This window comes from Sciurus carolinensis, chromosome 11, assembly GCF_902686445.1.
Source record: "Sciurus carolinensis chromosome 11, mSciCar1.2, whole genome shotgun sequence".
Lineage (NCBI taxonomy): Eukaryota > Metazoa > Chordata > Mammalia > Rodentia > Sciuridae > Sciurus > Sciurus carolinensis.
This window is the reverse complement of record NC_062223.1, coordinates 31,008,560-31,028,357: the sequence shown is the minus strand read 5'-3', so window position 1 is coordinate 31,028,357 and position 19,798 is coordinate 31,008,560.

Below are 19,798 nucleotides of genomic sequence, written 5' to 3'. Positions count from 1 at the left end.
ACAACCCTCAGCTGTCCTCACAGCCGCAGAAGACCTGTCATGGTAAGCAGGAGGAATACATGCGGGAGGAAGTCACCCTAGCTGGGCAAAGGTGGACTTGGGTTTCTTTGAATCTGTCCCTGCCTTCGGCATCTTGCAGGTGTCAAGGACAGACCTCACATCCTAGCACTCAGGTCGGGCCCACACCAGGCTCACTACCACAGCAAAGAGGACAGGCGGGGCACTGCCCTCCCAAGTAGGGAGGCGTTATCGGTGTCACCTCAGGTGGAGGAGAGTTAGATTCAGCTTTACCTGCCCCTCCCAGTCTCTGTTCCAGCCACCACCCCCTTCCCTGTGCTCACCAGACATAACGCAGCTGCCTCTTGAGAATCAGTTCTCCATAGCTCAACACAAGCTTCTAACCTCATCAACTGTGACCCCAAGACAAACACCAAGAGGACACAGTGGTGAACGAGATGTGAACCTTCCACGAGGACCTCATCACCTCTTAAGAACTGTGACACAAAGGCTGTGGTGGAAATGACGGGCAGGCGCTGCAGAAGCTGAGAGAAAGATGTGATTGATTCCAATTTTACAGGGTGAGGAGGGCAGCTGACATCGGGGAGAATGTGTGTTTTGTGCAGAGCCTTTTGAAGACAAGAGTGGGAAGTAGGATTTCCATAAATTGGGGGACAAGCATTCCGGGATGATGGGACAGCATGAACAAAATCTGGGAAGAAACCGTGGGTGTGTCTGGGGCAGCTACAGCCTGGGGTGTCTGGGAAGAAACCCTGGAGTGACCAGTTGAGGTCACGGAGTGAAGCCAGGCCACCACTCCTACTATATCCCACATACAGGTCATGGGAGGCCAGGAATGCCAGATCATGAAATTTGGATTTATGCCATCAGGAGCAGGGGGAAGCCCCTGGAGGCATGGGGAGGGAGGCAGACAAGGAACAGAAGGTTTTCTGGTGACAAAGGACTGGTCTTTGTCATCAACACCTCTCTGATACCAACTCTGCCTGCTTGGCATGTCATGTCCATTTCTGTGGTGATCCTGGTTCTGACCATGTGGATGGCAACCAACACCCAACAAAACTGACCGTATGGGGGAGGAGTCCCAGGTGGCTCTGGCATTCACCTGCCCACCCCCCACCTCCTCAGGGGCCAGCAGGTATGATTTTATCATACTGATTACCAAATTTTATAAATTAGGGGGCATCACATTTTAAAAACTTGGATTTTCTGGATCATAATTTTACATGATAAAAAAGAAGGTGACTGGCAGCCACCTCATTACAGAGCAAACAACTTCCAGTGTCCCACACCATCACCTCTTTAATCTCCAAGGCTGAGAATAAATGTCCATGAGTCATTTATCACCATTCAGCAAATACCTACCGTACACCAACCAAAAGGCCTCTGGGTTTGCAAAACCCAACCACGTTTAACTTAGATTTATGGGTCCACTAGATTCCTGATCCTTCCAGCTCCAGGTACTACCCCTTACTCAGATCCTTCCACCCACCTACAAGGTCCAGCACCAACAACCCAGCACCTCGCTCATTCCCACATACCCTTGGGCCATACCAGATGGCACTGCTGAAAGAAATCAGAAGGCCCCTGCAGGAAACGGGCAGCAAGCCTAGAAGAAATCAAATATACCCTTACTTTCCCTTCTAGCATCAGAGGACTCAATGAACTCAGCTCTTCCTGTTACCTACTGTGTGTCAGGCCTTCTAAGCAGGGGTCAAGAAGGCTAGCTGAATGAGACAGGAACCCTGCCTCTACCAGGTCTGCTGGACCTGGAGAAACTCCAGGCATCCCTGGCTTAGATGCCACACAGAATACAGGAAATGACAGCGCAGCTCACACGTGAAACTTAGCAATCCACACACGTTGCACAACCCAATGTTCAACACCTTCCAGCCCATAAATCAGGCAGGAGGCACGGCATTTCAGAACAGGGGAGATGGACAGTACAGTCACTCCCATCAGCATCAGCCATTGGTGACTCCACTACTTTGATCACAGAGGAAAGACTGGTCAGGGTAGTAAAGTAGAAAAGAAATATAATGTGGTTGGCATCTTGGGTGAGCCGGCTGGGGAATACAACACAGAACTCTACAGTTGAAAGAAGTTACTGACTGACTGTAGATGTGGGAGGGGTGTGAACGGGAGCAGGCCCAGGTGGGAGGCCTGCTGGATGGACTGCTAGAGCTGAGAGTTGAGAATTCTGGATAAGCGAGGTGGCCTCCTAGGATATGAATCATCAAAACTCCTTGTTGTGTCTGAAAAAATATGTGACTGGGCACAGTGGTGCACACCTGTAATCCCAGCAGCTCAGAAGTTTGAGGCAAAAGGATCGCAAAGTTCAAAGCCAGCCTCAGCAACTTGTTGAGGCCCTAAGCAACCCAGCAAGACCCTCTCTCTACATAAAATATAAAAAGGGCAGGGGCAGTGGCTCAGTGGTTAAGCACCCCTGGGTTCAATCCCTGGTACCAAAAAAAAAAAAAATGAGGATCTAATAAAACTACAATTGAAGAAATAGCAAAAGACATAAGTTCCATTTTAGAAAGGGCAAAGTTCTAAAAAGCCAAGGAAAACTCTAACTCGGAAAGCCACGGATTTTGCCCATGAATACTTTTTCCACTTGGCAAGTCAGTTTCTCATCTGAGCAGCAAAGCAGGCAAATGAATGGGCACTGGTATCAAGGAAATTCCTAGTGATTATCCAAATGGAAAGGAAAGGAAGGGAGAGATGGAGGAGGAAGCCAGAGAATTTACTCCTGACGGCACCCTCTGGTTTAAGTTCTGGCACAGGCAGCAGCCCTTCTGTTCAAATAGGAGACTTCCTGCAAACTGAATTTCTACACTCATTTTTTTCCCCTGTCTTCTTACTATAAATTCCTCCTCCAAACCCCAGTCACCATATCCAAAGGAGGAACCTGACACCTTGTAATACACATTGTCTATCTCCCCATTAAAAATCTGCTCTAACCACTCAGACACAGCCGTTAGCAGCATTTCCCCACTGATCTATCCCACATGACATTTAGCTGTGCCCCATACCCTGTGATTGCCGGTCTTCAAACCCCTCTCCCCAGGCCCATTACACGAGGGAACTCGGGTCATCTCGTTCAGTCACTTCCACACCCTTCTCTATCACCTGCACACACGAAAGAAACTTTTCTTCCCGAAACCAAAATCCACAAATGAAATGAACCCAAGCTGCTCTATCTGGCTAAAGCAGGGACAGAGGTCAACCTGCCTCTGTGACTCGGTCCTAGAGCTGCACCCTACCTCTACTCCTTACTAGAGTCTAAGCACTGTTCAAATCAAAGCTCTTCATTTTACAGGTATGAAGTCAGAACCTGAGATAAGGAAAGTGCCTGGCCCCAGGACACACAGCTTGTTAGGAATAGGATGTAGTCAGATTCTTGACTCACCTCTCTCCACAGCCTCACACAGCATCTTAATTTCCTCACGCACGTTGCTATATACCTGGCACTGCTCCCAGTCCTACAGGGTCACCGTTTAGTTCCCAAAATGTTATGATATATGTTTTATTATTCTCCCCATTTTACAGAGTAGGAAACTGAGGCACAGGAAGATTAGGTAACTTGGCCGGTGCCACCCAGGGGTAGCAGCAGAGCAGGTGTCTGACCCCAGGCAGACTGGCTGTGTGCCCAGGACTCTTGAGCAGTTTGACAGAAGAATCACTTGCCACCTTCAGGCAGAAAAAGGAATCCTATGTCATTAACCATTTGATAAATTATTAAATAGAGTTTCCCTGGAAAAGCAGCACCAAGTCTCGTAAAAATGAGAAAACAATGACACTGGAGATGGCAATGAAAGGCTGAGCGTACTCAGCCCATAGGAAAGTATCAACTTTCTTCTTCAGGTATCGTGTGCTCAGGGTGCAGTGGGTACAGTGTGTTCAGCCACAGGGTGGCCTAAATTTTGCACATATTCTTGATGCATCTGTCCTTTGGATACACCCACTTCTTGTTTCAGTTCTACTCCGGGTGTCCCAAACCCTCAGGATTCCACCACAGCTGCTAAAAATGGCTTAGGTACAAAAACTTAACCTTTTGTTAATAGTTCTGGGCTGTGGTCAGCCTCCCCTCCCATCACAGAATAGAGCTCCCTGCCCTTTCTTTAAAAAAAGAAAAAAAAAAAGGAAAAATCAAGCCAGGCACTATAGCACACACCTGAAATCCCATCTACTCAGAACTGAGGCAAGAAAATCACAAGTTCCAGGTCAGTTTCAGCAAACTAGCAAGACCCTGTCTCAAAATGGAAAAATAAAAAGTGCTGGGGATGCAACTCAATGGCAGAGCACTCACCTAGCATTTGCAAGGTCCTGGATTCAAATCCCAGTACCACAGAAAAAAAAAAAAAATCACCAGTAGCCAGGCTGCTCCTTTGGGAATCTGTCTGTGAGGATCTTTCTCTACCTAACTTTGGCATATGCTCCCCAAAATAAAGTCAGATAATGTGAGATGAACCAGTCAAATCCCCTGCTTCTTCATGGTCTCATTCACTTGCCCACAGGATGTTCTCAGTTCATATACGTGTCCACACCAGTGCAGGGCAGAAAGCAGATAGGGGTGTACAGCTCTGAGACCCACCACAGTTAGTGGTACTTCCAGAAGCTCCAAGCTAGAAGCTGGGGACAGCAGAACAGACACACAGTGTGGTTTTCAGAGGGTTTTTTTAGCCAGTGCCTGCTCAGCTGCTGCCCACCTCAGGGAGCTGAGCTGTGACCAACTGCAGCCTGGGTACTCGCTCTGTACTCGGACTGCACCCCGTTTCAGACACAGTATGAGGGAGACAGGTGCGCAAAGGTTCTCACAAGCCCAGGGAACTCCAAATGCCTTCAGAAGGAAAGAGGCCTCACCAAACAAGGTGACAGAGAGACAAGGGATGTCCCATCAGAGCCAAGAACAAAAAGCATCCCCACTCTCCACACCACACCCTCTACCACCACCACCACCACCACCACCACCACAAACCATGGTATTTCATGCCACAAGCTGAGGCAACTGACTCAAATCTGTCTGCTTTCACATTTGCATAATGGGCTCAGACATTTGGCTACCAGTTAACTGTCACCAAGTAAGACACAGGGTGGAGATCTCCTCACAAAGCAACATTTATTGTCTTTGGATCACCACTGACTAAAAGCTCCTGAAACTTCACCAAATGCAGCTCTGTAAAACAAAGGAAAAAGAACACCATTATAAAGTACAATCTCACCAGGAACTCAGGACATGCCCATACTTTGTATTTTCTAATTTTTGTGTAAATATTGGAACAGTACAGAAACAAAGTCATCTCAGAAATAATGCCACTTTGATAGCCACATGACAAAATCCAACTATTTATTTCACTTTATTTTACTTCTTATCTCAAATATACAGTTCCTTTTCCTTTAACAACAACAACAACAAAAAAGCCTCTTTTAAACAATATGTAATGCAAGACAAATATAACAGGGTACCAAAACAAATCTTTCTGCAAAATTTATGGTTCCTCTTCTTTCTCTGGTTGCACACATAACCATCACCCAGGTCTATCACTATGCACACAACACAGGCCACTCATTCTAAAGTGCTGCATTAATCTCTCAAGTGTGTGCAGCGTGACAGGGCATGCTTAGATGCTGATTTCTAAAAACAATCAACTTTCCTCAAATTATTAAGAAAAATTAGCAAGAGAAAGCAGGTAGCATGAAGTACAACAAGAGGAGAGGGAAAAAAACCCTAAATATTCCTAAATCTCAGGGCAATGCCTTGGAACAGGTAACACAATGCTGGCACCCCAGCAAAATGCCCATCATGACCTTTTTCACCCCTAACCTGGGTCAATATTTTACTTTCTCGGCTTGGGAAAATGAGTGCTGAGGAGTCACCACAGTGACTAGGGCCCTTCCTGGCCAGGACAGCCTGTCCCTAGGCATCTGACCACTGGTCAGCTGAAAGGAGAACCAGGCAGGCAGGACTTCCTGTCCACTGGGAATCCTCCTCTGTTGTTCTCATAATGGCCAAGTGCCCTCCTAGTTCCTGCCACCTCTGCATTCCTAACCAGAGGATGTCCTAAAGGAAGGGAAAGAAGATGAAGACTGGGAGCCATTCAAATTCCCTGTCAGCCTGTGAGAGCAGGACCAGTGGCCTTACTCCACTGACCCCAGCTTTGCCACCCCAACTCTCCTTCTCTCTCTCTTGCACACATACACAGTGTGCCCAGAAAGCCTGGAGGTGAGGACCAACGGTAACCTGACTCCCCTGTCCCTCCTCGTGGCCTAGAGAAGCAGAGGGAAGGAAGAAAGGTCTCCACCGCTCTGTACTCTCAGGTATCTAACCCTGCCCAGAGCGGATGCCTGCTACCATCCACATGGAAGAAGACTATGGTCAACTTGTACCTGGAAGAGAACAAAGCAGCAAATAAAAGGGGCTGTCACTCAAAAGCTCATCAAGTATAAGGAAAAGAGCCAGGTCCCCGCCCAGTTCAGAAGCAGGGGTATGCTCAGAGCCCCTCCCCCAAAGCCTTACAAAGACTGCTGTTCTCACTTAACCTGCTTCTAGTCTCCAAGGGCACTGACGGCACTTACATTTTTAATTAGCTGCTTTTTAGGTTGATTTTTTTTTTAAGTATCACTATTACTGAGGGCAGGAGATGTAACTCAGTGGTAGAGCACTTGTCTAGTATATTTAAGACCCCGAGTTCAATCCCCAGCATTGAGGGGGAAAAAAAATCTAAGCAAGCAATAAAAATCTTGCAAAATCTCCCACCCACCTCAGACCCCTGGAATCCCAGTCTCTCACAGCAGGAACTTCATTTTTAAGACTTGCCCCAGCTCTCCCACAGGTGAGCCCAGGCAGGGCTCAGTGCCTCCCATAGTCACACCCAGGATCCAACCTCAGCCGAGCTCACACATCCTCACTCTCACCAGGCGACCTCCCTGGGTGTGTGACTTGCACTTGGCACTATGCTAGGACTTAGCAAAATGAACTTTCAACAAATTGACTGGGGCAAAAAAATATGTGGAACAACTTCCAGAACATAAAGGGTTACAAACCCTTTGCCTAGGTCAAAGTCTATCTTTTCCCACTTAAGTGATATCTTGGAATTCAAACTTTTAAGCTAAAACAACCAGCATTTCTGCAGGTAGTCCAGCATGTCAAACTTTGCAATCAATCAACTACCTACTTTATCTTCAAAAGGAGTCCTAGATTACCAAACCATCACATCACCTACCTTGACTATATATACTCTTTGTCAATTAAAATTTTTAAGTCTAAAAAAATTAAACTCTCTGCATTTAAAGGCAAGAAAGATATATAGTAATACATTAAATGATATTACTTGGTGGGATCATGGATGATTTTTATGTTCAATTTCATGCTTTTCTCTATTTTCCAAATTTCACATAGGTAAGCATGAACTTTTATAATCAGAAATGAGTCACATTCACACATACATTCTCATTCATCTCCCTACCCTGCCTGGCAGATCCGTCAATTTTTGTGTATTTTGTTTTTGTTCCATGTCAGTGAAGGAAAAAATTTACATTTCTAAAGTGTTTTACAGTTCATAAAGTACATTTAAAACCACAAAGCTCCCCAGGAGTGGACAATGTCCTATAACCTTCTGCTTCCTGACAGCACCCCTACTCCCACGCTTGGGCTAAGCCTGGTGTCACTGAGCAGAGTTGTATTGAAAATTGTTACACATGGGCTGGGGTTGTGACTCAGTGGTAGAGCACTAGCCTAGCATGTGTGGGGCACTGGCTTTGATTCTCAGCACCACATAAGAAAATAAATAAAATAAAGATACTGTGTCCAACTATAGCTAAAATTATTAAAAAAAAAAAAAAACTGTGACACACTGAAATGTCCTGACCCTGTGCTTTGTCCACAGCCCCACGAGGCAGCCTACAGCTGGTGGGCCCTTGGCAGCTCTCTGCAAAATGCTTTCTGAATCCAACAGAGCGTGTCTGCAGACACAGCCCACACAGGTAAGGACGGCAGGCGGCGCTCCCCTGGCTGGTGAGAAGGCCGAGGCTCAGCAAGCGTCTGGCTCGTCAGTGGGGCTACAACTCAGATGCCTGTCCCCAGCAGGCAGTGACCTGTGCTGTACACTGAAGGTGAGTGGTCATTCCAACTCACTTACATCCATTTCACTCCATGTCTCTGGAGAGTAACAGGCACCACAGACATTTTCACAGCCACACACTAGTGTCCACGTGGCCACTCTTTCATCTTACCCCATGAGACGTATTACTACCTCGCCATCTCACACGTGCAGTCTCCCAGAGCTATTACCTAGCCACATCCCAGCTTCTACTCCACCACCAGGGCCAGCTGACAGTCACACCCAACTTCCTTCCCCTGGTTGTCCCTGCTGTCCCTACCAGACTGATGTGCAGAGATGTCAACACTCAAGAGTCCCAAGCTCTTCCCTACGTGATCGGAGTGGTATCCCAGTGGGGTCAGCCGCCTGGGGTCAAGTCTTGCCTCTACCTCCTAAACTCTCTGTGACCTTGAGCTAATTACTTAACCTTTTTTTAAGCCTCTATTTCCACCAGTAAAGAAGAAAGAAATAGACTATCTCCACTCATCTGCTTGTTTTATGCATTAAAATCACATATATAAAATCGACCATGGTGTCCTGCACAGAGGTCAATGTTCTTCAGATGTTCAGCACATTATCACTATTAATAATTCCATGGGTGGTGGTGGCAGCACAACACGGGCAGAGCACAAGTGCTTAACACCAGACCAGAGGCTTCCGGGTTCATCATCTTGTTCAATTTCTCGCAGGCTGAAGGGGCAGGAATTAAGGACCACATTTTAAGGAGGAGGCTACTGAGGCTCAAAAAGGGACTTCTCCATATGCCAAAAGCTGGGTTCTCAACTACCAAGCCCTGAGCTTGGCTTTGGTTGGGTCCCGCCAATCTATTTGATTCTCATTGGGTCCCACCAGAACTGAATGGTCCTGGAGGAAGAAGGGAGGGGGGAAGGGGTGAACTTTATGCAGGAGATGAGTAGGGACTAGGTCCCCTTGTCCTTGATATATAAGGTTCCCGGGCAGCTGCACATTCCTCGGACAGGTATCTAAGCCCGGGGGCCCAGCACGTCCTATTTGTCCTTAATTGGCTCTTGAGGGTGCTGTCGCAACCACCTACATCCTGCTGATTAAGATAGTTTCTCATTCCTTAGTGTTTTCGAGCCCTTTCCTGTGGGGGGTTTTACAGATGTCACCCTGTTCTCAACACCTGCAAATCTAATATTTTAAAGATTTCTTTATTTGGAAAATAAGGATATAATTAACATAAGAAGGACTAATTACCATGGTTAATTAAAATATAGTCATTGATGTTTTTATATAAATCAAATTTGTCTTTTAAAGAGAAATTTGAAATTTGGGATGCAAGGCGATATTTTAAAATAAGTCATTGTTAAACCAAATTGTATAAATCATAATGTCTTTGAAATTAGCCTTTTTTATATAATAGACAGAAGAAACTATTTTATTATAATGAGAAATTAATGTTTTAAGTATTTATTTTTCTTCTATCTTTTGATTTGAAGGTCCAATTAATAGGGGTTTGTTAAAAAATTTTATCTATATTTGTAAATAGCCTTTATGATAGAATTTAGTAGAATTCAAAGAATATAAAATTTTAATAACCATAGCTGATTGTGTTAATTATATATAGCCAATTTAATTATATATATAGCCAATTATATATAGCCAATTTAATTACATGTAAATCTTTTTTTTTTTTTTTTTTGGGGTGCTGGGGATCGAACCCAGGGCCTTGTGCTTACAAGGCAAGCACTCTACCGACTGAGCTATCTCCCCAGCCCCTACATGTAAATCTTTTAAAAATTATTTTGTACAAATTTTGTTTTAATTTACTCCACATGTAATAGTCTTCTATTTTATCAGGTGAAAAAAAAGTTTTTAGACACTTACATATCACACCTGATAGTTTAAGTGCTAGTATCTTGTTTCTCAATGAGAACATAGAGAATAAAGGAATATTAGACCTTATTTGTATTAACCAAATTACAAATATGTCTAAAGTTTAAATATATTTTAGTTAAAAGTATCTGATGTTTTCATATTTAGTAGACAATGTTCCAATCAATGATCTTTTAGCATTCCATCCTTGTAAATCAATTATCTCCTGTAATTAAAGCTTAGATAATTACATTTACATCAAATTAAATTTATTTATTCTTAATTGCAAAAGTCAAAACATCAAACAAACATAAATAATAATATTAATAATTTCTTTCTAGTTTAAAAAAACATTAGAAACAAGTGTCATAGATAAATATTATAGAATTTAACAATTTTAGTATTTATTTGCCCACCTGGAAAAATGTGAATTAATTAAGAAGTCTTTTTACCTGGAAAAATCTGAGTTAATAAGTATAAAGAAGCATGATTTATTTTTAGTTGTTTACTTAATATAAATTAAGTCATTAATTCACGTGAATTAAAGTTATGTGGATTCATTTTTAATTTTAAAATGCGAGCATGTTTCTTGAACTGTAAGTAAATTTTGAAGTCATGTAAATATAGTCTTGTGTGCACACATTTATAGATCAGTCGGGAAAAGGAAATTTTTATAATTTATTGTAAGTGAAGTTACATAGCAAATAACAAACATGCATGTGAAGCTCCACAGCAATGAACAAACATGCATTAAACATTCATTTAATTTGTCTAAGAATTTAAGATATAGAAAGAAAAATTTCAAAATATTTCTGGTTGCCAGGTTTTGTCCTGATGATTGTTATTCACCTTTAAAATCATCCCTTAAAAAGCAAAAAATTAATCCACCAAAAAGCACAATCAGAACACCTTTATCAACTTCAGGAAAGAGAGTCTTTACTTTCATTTTTTGTTTTCTTTGGAATTGAGTGGACTCCTATTGAGCCTGAAGTTTTCTCCGTTTACATTTCAATATAAGCCTTCACTGAGACCTGTAAGGAACTAAAGGAGATTAGTGGTGTAATACAAAGCTGCTCCCTGCCCTTTCCTTGCATCACAACCTAGCTTGTCAGTCTGAAAGCTGCTCTCCTCGCCCTTTCTGATGCAGCCATTTTCCCCACCTCCCAACTACTTGTCAGTCTGTGAACATCCTAGCTAGCTATTAGTTCATCAGTCAGTTTGCAAGGGTCCTTCTCCGTTATTGGTCACCCGTTAGCCAGGCGGAATTCAACTGCTTAAGTGTAGCTACCCTGCCATCTTTTATTATGCTTTCTCTCCCCCTGACTCACTTTATTTCTCCTCCTCACTTTTCCATTCTCTCTAGCACGCACCCTTTCTCTTTCTTTCTCTTTTCTTCTCATTTTCTCTCTTACCCTGAAGGGAGACACTCTGTTTGCTTAATAAACTCCCTTATGTGATTTCCTGTGTCTGGTGTGGTTTTGTGGGATTTCTTACAAGTGGGTGCAGCAAAAACTTGATGCCAAGGACATTTTAACCATTTCTTATTTTTAGTACAGGTTTGAATGTCCAAGAAAATTATGGGACCTTATTTTCCATTACTTTGGAGAATGAAGCTACTATGGTAAGCTCCTTATGTATATATGACACTGGCCATGGACCTGATTTGTCTATGCTTGTCTATCCAGTAGTTTTGGGTGAATATTTTTAGGGTTATTTTTCTCTCAGTGACAAACAGGTTAAATCTTGTTCCTTAGATAAGCTGAGAACAGGGGCTTGAAGTAAGGTCCCTTTTTGATAGTTTCAAAGTCTTTAGTATGTTTTGGTTCTCATATCAGGGCAATTGTTTCTTGGTGAAGAGTTTTTTAAGGAGGCTGTAAAGAGCCTTAGCTGTTAGGGGCAGTTTTGGTTCATCGATAACTCCCAGAAAAACGCTCCGCAGATACAGGTCCCACAGGAGGAACTTTTTATTCTATGTGGACAAAACGTGCCCGCTTGGGGGAAAGGGGAAAGGGAAAGAAGATGGTGCAGGGTTTCTTGTCAGATATTGGAATTTCGTGGGCTGGGAGGAACCAATCACGGAGGAGAATTATTACAGACTGACTGATGGACCAATGACATATGGGAACGTAATGTGGTAGGCAGGAAGGTTACAGCGACATAAGCCGGAAATTCCTGTAACGGGAGAGGCGGGCATAACGCAGATTGACAGGTGGTTTGGGAGGCTGCGTTCCTGTAACGGGAGAGAAAGGTGGCTTTATACCTAACATTCCCCCATTTCCTTTTTTATAAAATTTTTTTTTTTTTTTTTTTTGGGTACATGGATGAAGGTCAGTCTTCTGTAATTACTTCCTGCTGGGTGTGGATGTAGAGTTGGTATCATTGCAACAGGAAGAACTGGAGGCTTGATAGTTTCTCTGGAGGCACATCTGCAGCCAGTCTCCAATCCTGGAGGCACATCTGCAGCCAGGATCCAATTTTTTGTGAGATCCTGATATTTCTGCAATACAAGTTGATTAATTGACATGGAAGTAAAGACAGGGGGCTCCCCTCCTCGGCTGGCATTCTATTGGAAAGAAAATTCGGTGGTTAGGAAAATTGTAAGCAGGCCTCCGGTTCTCATGGCTGGGCATGGTTGTCTGGTATCGTCTGGCTCCCAATTTCTGGAATGGGAGGAAGTGGAGGGTTTCATGATCTTCAGTCTGAGATGAAGGGGTCCCACAGGAGTGACTAAGTATTGGTTGGAAGAAGCCTGTGGATTAGGAGCTGGAGAAGGGTTAGTGGACCGAGAATAGAGCCTTACCCGAGAAATGTGCAGCCATTCTGGTAGATTTTGTACCTTGACAGAAGTTAATAATTCCTCACCAGGGAGTGGAAGAACTGAGAAGTTGTTCCCATAACAAGGCCTTGCAAAGGCTGGAGAGTACAGGCCTTCATTTGGGAGCTTTAACATTGTCTAGGTCATCAGGAATGTGAATACAACATTTGGTAGAGATCTCTATCCTTCTGTTACTAGCAAACATAGATTAAGCCTATTTGTGTCTGTAGGCCTTAAATTGACTAAAAACTTCTGACTCTAGCAGTTTCTCTTGATAGTTACTATTATTTTTAAATGCCCAAGAATGGCTATACTTTGGTTTTAACTGATTTGATAGGTGTTTAAGATCAAACTGGTCAAAGTGACCTGTTCCTGTCTGTTAAAGAGTCAGCTAAGTTTCCACAGGGGTCACTCATAGAGAACTTAAGAGCAGCTTCTTAGGTCCATTAGTGCCATTTGGTTAGGCAGGGTCTTTTCGATGACATGGCTTTCCTTGAAAGCACCAGGTATGTCTCCCTTTTTCTGTGACCCTCCTCTGCAGCAGATGCACTGAGTGGCTTTTTCTCTAGCAGTCTCATCAGTCTCCTTGCTCAGGAGGTTGTGTGACCCAGAGTTGCAAAGTTCCTTTGGAGAAGTCCTCTTATTCCCTGGGTTCAGGCTGACTTTGAGGACAAGACCCAAATATGGACTTTTCTTGACCTCTGTATTTAATCTCTATCTCTAAGTTTGATCTTAACCATCAAGCAAGTCAGTCTCACCAGTCATAAAGTAAGAGTACTGGGCTTTAACTTTAATGTCTATAACTTTACAGTTATTTACCCCCTTTTATCTAATTGGGGTTTACATTATCTGTTCTATAGGTGATGGCTTACTATTCCAAGTTAATTTACGGTGTTCACTCTTGAAGCAGTACTTCTGAAAAACATTGATCAGGCAACAATTAGAGTTTACAAGGAAAATACAAAATGGAATTACCAACAGTAAAACATTCAGTTTGTGCAATAGCTATCTTGAATTTTGACTGAGTTCCATTTTTGCTACTGCATATTACACTCTTTCTTAAATGTTATTTTACATATACCCTATTGATGACAGGTCCTATAACAGAATATTAAATGATAGGGTTACCATTACAGAAAAGTTTAATTTGGAGAACAGCAGCTTGATAAATTTTCTGCTTTAAAGTCTTATATACCTGGAAAATATGAACACATTTAATATACAAAGAATAATGTTTTTAAGTATGTTACTCCATGGAATAACCTTATAAATTAATCAGATATCTCTAACAAACACATTTGAGTAATCCCATACATGTTGATTCCAATTCACTCATCTTATTGTAGAAAAACCAAGATATCAGACAAGTGTACCAATAGTATTTGCTGTCTCATTTCTGTTGAAGAAAATTCCTAGAAAAATTGATGTTAGACATTTTATAAAAATTAATATTTTATTAGTTTGATCACTTAGAGACTTGTAGTTAATTTTAAGGACATTTTACTTTTATTAATTGACCCAATTTAAATTGAACCTCATCAAATCACGTGAATTAAAAATATTTGGATCCATTTTTAAAAAATTATTTTTTATGTGCACTTATATTTAACACAAAAGCAAAGGCCTTGTAATATTTATCTCCATTGCAATGTAATGGATGTTCAAAAATAACTCTATAGAGTTGGATAAAAAGAACTGATCAAAAATCATTAACCTAGGTTTGTAAGATCAAAATTGTGAGCTCAAAAATACAGCATTTAAGAAAAACAAAGTCTTAGAAGAAAAATGATAATGGTTGTTAATTAAAGCATGAGAAAATAAGAAGGAGAGAAAAGTTGAAAGGGAGAAAAGTATTCTGAGTTGTAGCCCAGGAGAAATTTAAAATGGACACTTTTTTTTCTTGGGCTTGAAACTGGTCTCCTACTGAGCTTTTCTTCATTTACATTTCAATGTAACCCTTGACTAAGATCTGAATCTGAAAGGGGCTAATATGTTCTAGCAGAGACTTGATGCTTAGGTCCTTTTAATTTCTTGAGTCTGCAGGGAGAGCTAAGAAAAGAAAGAAAAGATTTGAAAATAAGAAATTAGCCAAGAGAATGTGTTCAGGTTTTACTCTCTCCATGTCAGCCACCTCCAGTAAAGCAGCTAGAATGTGTGTACGAGACCACGTGGTTGGGGAACTTGGTGGGCTGAATGGAGGAGTGGAAGGAGAAACAGAATGAGGTGAACTCGGAAGGGAAAGAAGGGTTAAAAGGTGGGGGAGAAGCCAAGAGAGGTTTAGCAAGAAAGAAAGGAAAAATTCCTTTCCATTCACCAGGTTGCCCATATATGTACTTAATTATAACTAGTATAATTAGGCATACAATTATACCTAGTACAAAACTAGAATTTAGGGTGTCATAAATAGACCATTCTGACTTACTATCTAAAGGACAATTTAGCTCTGATTTAGGGAATAGGTAAAGGGGTTTGAGATGATTTAATAAGCATCTCAGGGGTGAGTTTGCTGGGTTGGATGTTTTGAATTCCATGGTAATCTGAGACCCACCTGGGTAGTGGATTTGGCATCCCAGAATCCACGGTGCCAGGCAACGAGAGGTTAAAAACAATGATTTGTTCGTCACCTGAAATCAATGTTTAACTGGGCAAAAAGCTGAGAGAGGATTTGAAGACCTGGCCAGGATTTCGAGCGAGAGCCGCGGGGGTCGGGGGGGAAGCCGCAGGGTAGCGAGAGGGACGAGCAGCGGCAGAAGAGAGCGAGCTTCAAACCCTGAGAAAGAATCTCAGAACCATAAAATTCAGACATCCACCCAACAACTAAGATCACTTATGAGGACCAAGGAGGTACCCCCACACCTTGGCAGTTGAGTGGCAGGAGTCACGAGGGGTGAAGACACAGGGCGGCAAGGGGTGAAGCTGCAGGGCAAACAGCGAAAGGCCGCAAGCCAGCGGAGGGAATTGGGGGCAGCCGCTTCTTAAATAAGGAAGGGATTGAGGGGACTACAGCGGGAGCTGCGGGTGGTCGAGATGTGTTTAAATGGTCAGGGGCCTGCCTAAGGGGAACTCACCAATTTTGGAGACTGGTGTTGTATGCAGAAAACTGGGCATCCAGGTAAATGGAAGGTGAGCCTGAATCTGGGGGCACAGGAGCAATTGGATGGGATTCCGCTTGCTTAGTCAGCGGAAAAAAAACCCATTCCGGGTCTTTGGGCACCAGATGTTAGGGGCAGTTTTGGTTCGACAATAACTCCCAGAAAAACGCTCCGCAGATACAGGTCCCACACAAGGAACTCTTTATTCTATGCAGACAAAACATGCCCGCTCGGGGGAAAGGGAAAGAAGAAGATGGCGCAGTGTTTCTTGTCAGATATTGGAATTTCGTGGGCTGGGAGGAACCAAACCCAGAGGAGAATTATTACAGACTGACTGATGGACCAATGACATATTGGAACGTAACATGGGAGGCAGGAAGGTTACAGCGACATAAGCCGGAAATTTCTGTAACGGGATAGCGGGCGTAACACAGATTGACAGGTGGTTTGGGAGGCTGAGTTCCTGTAACAGGAGAGGAAGGTGGCTTTATACCTAACATTAGCTAATTCCCCATACCCAGGAAACCAAGACCTGCAGTATCCAGTTATCCCTAGGAAGCCTCTGTAATACCTTGATATACCTCCTGTGTGGTAGCACATACAGGATGTCATCTACATACGGGAGAACAATTACAAGTGTTTTATCTCTGAATTTTGTTAAGTCCTTAGCTAGGGTTTTTCTGAACAGGTAAGGGCTATCTCCAAATCCTTGAGGCAACACTGTCCAGGTTAGGTGTTAGAAAGTCTGAAAAATTTCCTTTGACTGCTGAATTTGGGGTTTAGAGTTTTTTCTCCCTGGTTAGGTAATTTTCTCCAAGCTCATTGTGCACATGTACTTATTTGAGCATAAATTTGTAAATCATAAGTCAATTGTCTCAAATCAACAAATTTTCCTGAGCCAGAAAGCATATCCAAGGTAATCTGAACTCCATTCAATTTATTAATTTCCACCTGATCTGAACAATCTCTGTTCAATCAGATTTCCATGTTAAATACTCACCTCCAGAAAGGCAGTGTAAGGAAAAATGCAGCTCAGCTCGGGACCTGAGGTAACTCCAGCCCTTCGGACGGAACTGGCGCTCCGTACACCTGGTCTCAGTTGTGGCTCAACAATAGCTCCCAGAAATCCATGACAAACACAGGACCTCATGCAAGAGACTTTATTATGTGGACGACTAGCGCGTCCGCTCCGGGGTTGGAAAAGAATGGAAAGAGAGAGATGGCATGGACGCTTTTCCCAGATATTGGAATCTCCCAGTCTGGAAGGAACCAATAGCAGAGGAGAATACTTGCAAGCTGATGGATGAACCAATAGCTAGCTAGCATGTTCAGACTGACAAGCTAGGATGTAATGTGGGAAGCAGGAAATGGCTGTAGCATAGGCGGGGAAATTGCTGCAATGTAATGGGCAGGCAGAGCAACTTTCAGACTGGCAAGTTAGGTTGTGGTGCAACGGAAGGGGTGGGAGATCGGCTTTGTATTACAGGCAGGAGTTACATAGGAGTGGTAGGGCCTCATTATATATTACTTGTAAGAGACTTAGTATGAATGTCATGTTCACTCCATACATAGAGCATACAGATTTTAACTTCCTAAATGTTGTAAAAGGAATAGACATATGAGTTCTTTTTTGTCCCCTCATAACTTTGAGAATCAATTTGCTCAAAAATGGGGTGTAGTTTGAATTTTGCTAATACCTTTTCTGCCTTAATAACAGTGGTCAGAATTCTTGGTCTCCTGACTTCTCTAGGGGCAAGGCTAGGCACTGGAGTAGGATCTTTCAATTGTAAATTATAGAAGTTCCATGCTAGTTCATCTTCTTCCACATCTGAATGCCTTCCAGTTCTCTGAATAGATACTTTGCCACCACTATCAGGTCTCTCTCTGTCCACAGAAACATACTTGTGGCTAGTTTTTAAATCCTTTTCCTTATATACCAACAGTTCCCCAGAAGACAAAGCAATTCTGGAGGACAAGAATTTCTGACTTTTAAACCTAAAGCTCTTAACAGCATTTCTAAGACTTGTGCTCAAATATTCTGAAACCACAAATCAACATCTTGTTCCAAATAGAAGTAAGTTCCTATTACAGTCCAAACTAAATTCCCATAGCCTGCCATTGGGCTTCCAATCTCCGTGCTATTTTTCCTCCCATCAAGAGGCTTGGCCCTGAAGGCCTCTGCCTGAGCAGGGAACAGCCATGATCTGTAGGCTTCTGTCCTTCCCACCAGGGAGCAGAAACCATGCTGTTTCTGGAGGGCTGGAAGCTGTGGTAGAAACACACATATTTAAACTAGGAAACTTCTCTAGGAATTTCCCCTTCTAAGTTAGAGATTTTCTCAGAATTCCTGATTAGGATGTTTTCTTCTTAGGATTCTAAATTTTTACACCCTGCTAAGTCAAGTTAGTGCTCAGTCTCTTACACTCACAGATATGCAGGCAGACCTGCCTGATTGAGTCTGCAGGATTTAAAGGGAGCAGGTCTCCATTTACATTTCAAGGACTGTAGGAATTGTGTTTTTTCCACTGAATTTTCACTCTGGCTAAGAATTGAATATAGCTGAATAGATTTATTTTTATTTCTCCTCTGTAAAGAGTGAATTCCCCAGGCTTACCATCACACAATTAAATTATCTTTCCTTTCTTACTACTAAACTTATTCACATGCACAAACTTCCCACAGAAAGGGACTGACATCCTTACCTTTCTTCTTTCTTCTAAAATACTCTTGAAAAATCTCTGTCCAGGCACCAAGAGTGGGGGTCCTCAATGCCATGTCTAGCCTGGAGGAGAAAAGGGTTAACTGCTGGAGGAGGATGTTGGCTGTATATCACTCAATTACCCAAAAAACTTATCTACTCAATGAACACACAAGAACCATTATTCTTTATATATGAGAGGGGTCATGACTGCTCTGGCCTCTTGCACAACTCACCCAACTCTCTTTTATTTATAACATACAGGTAAAAGAGGCCAGGGCTGGGAAGAGAGTCTTATGTGATAAACAGGATAGTGTGGAGTTAAGGAAGCCATTGTCTTAGGGGAAAATTCCATAAGGAGATAGGGAACCACTCTGATACAGTGCCACATACTTCCTGGCAGTTCCTAGAAGCCAGACCCCTGTGCCCCATGGCCCAAATTAGTTTGATTCTGCTAAATAAGGATAGCTTCCCTCACTTATCCTCTTCTATTTTTCCCCTGAAAACCTTACCATAACAAAAAATAAATACATGTAAAAGAGATCTTGTTCATGTTTTTTCACCTGGTTTTAGCAGAGAAATTGACTCAAAAAAAATCAAGAAGAAAATGTGTAATAGTGATGAAGCCAGAATTAAGGACAGGTAGTTAGTGTAGAAATAGGAAATTGGGTCAATTTGAGGAAATGAAGCCATGAAGCCATCTGCCTCTGGAGTTGGAGACTGCCCCTGGAAGAATGGAATGTCAAGGAACTCCAGAGCCCATTGATTACCAAATTTACCTGCCTTTATCAAGGAGTGCAAGCATGGAGCTGCTAATTAATGCCCCCTGGGCCCTTGCCTGCCTGAATCACCTTGGCCCTCCCCCTGCCCATGGTTTCTCACTTAATGCAAAAAAAGGCCTAGTCACATAGGCAGGAAGGAGAGATAAGGGGGGAGAGAACTAGAGAACAAAAGAGACTTTAACCTATAAAAGATGTAGGGTGTGCTCACTTCTGGGGACTTTTAGAACATCAGCCATGGCCCCCTTCTTCCTGCTGGGAGAAGTCTGTATTATTACCTTTAAATAAAACCTGCTTAATATGCTTGCCTTGGCGTGCTTCTCTAGTGTTCAATCTTCAACATTAGAAGGAGCAGAACTCGTCACCGGTAAACGAAGGTATCAGATTTGGAGGTCCCACTGAGATTTACGCCAAGGTAAGTAAGCTTCTCTCTCCATGCACCCCATATCTGTTTGAGGTGC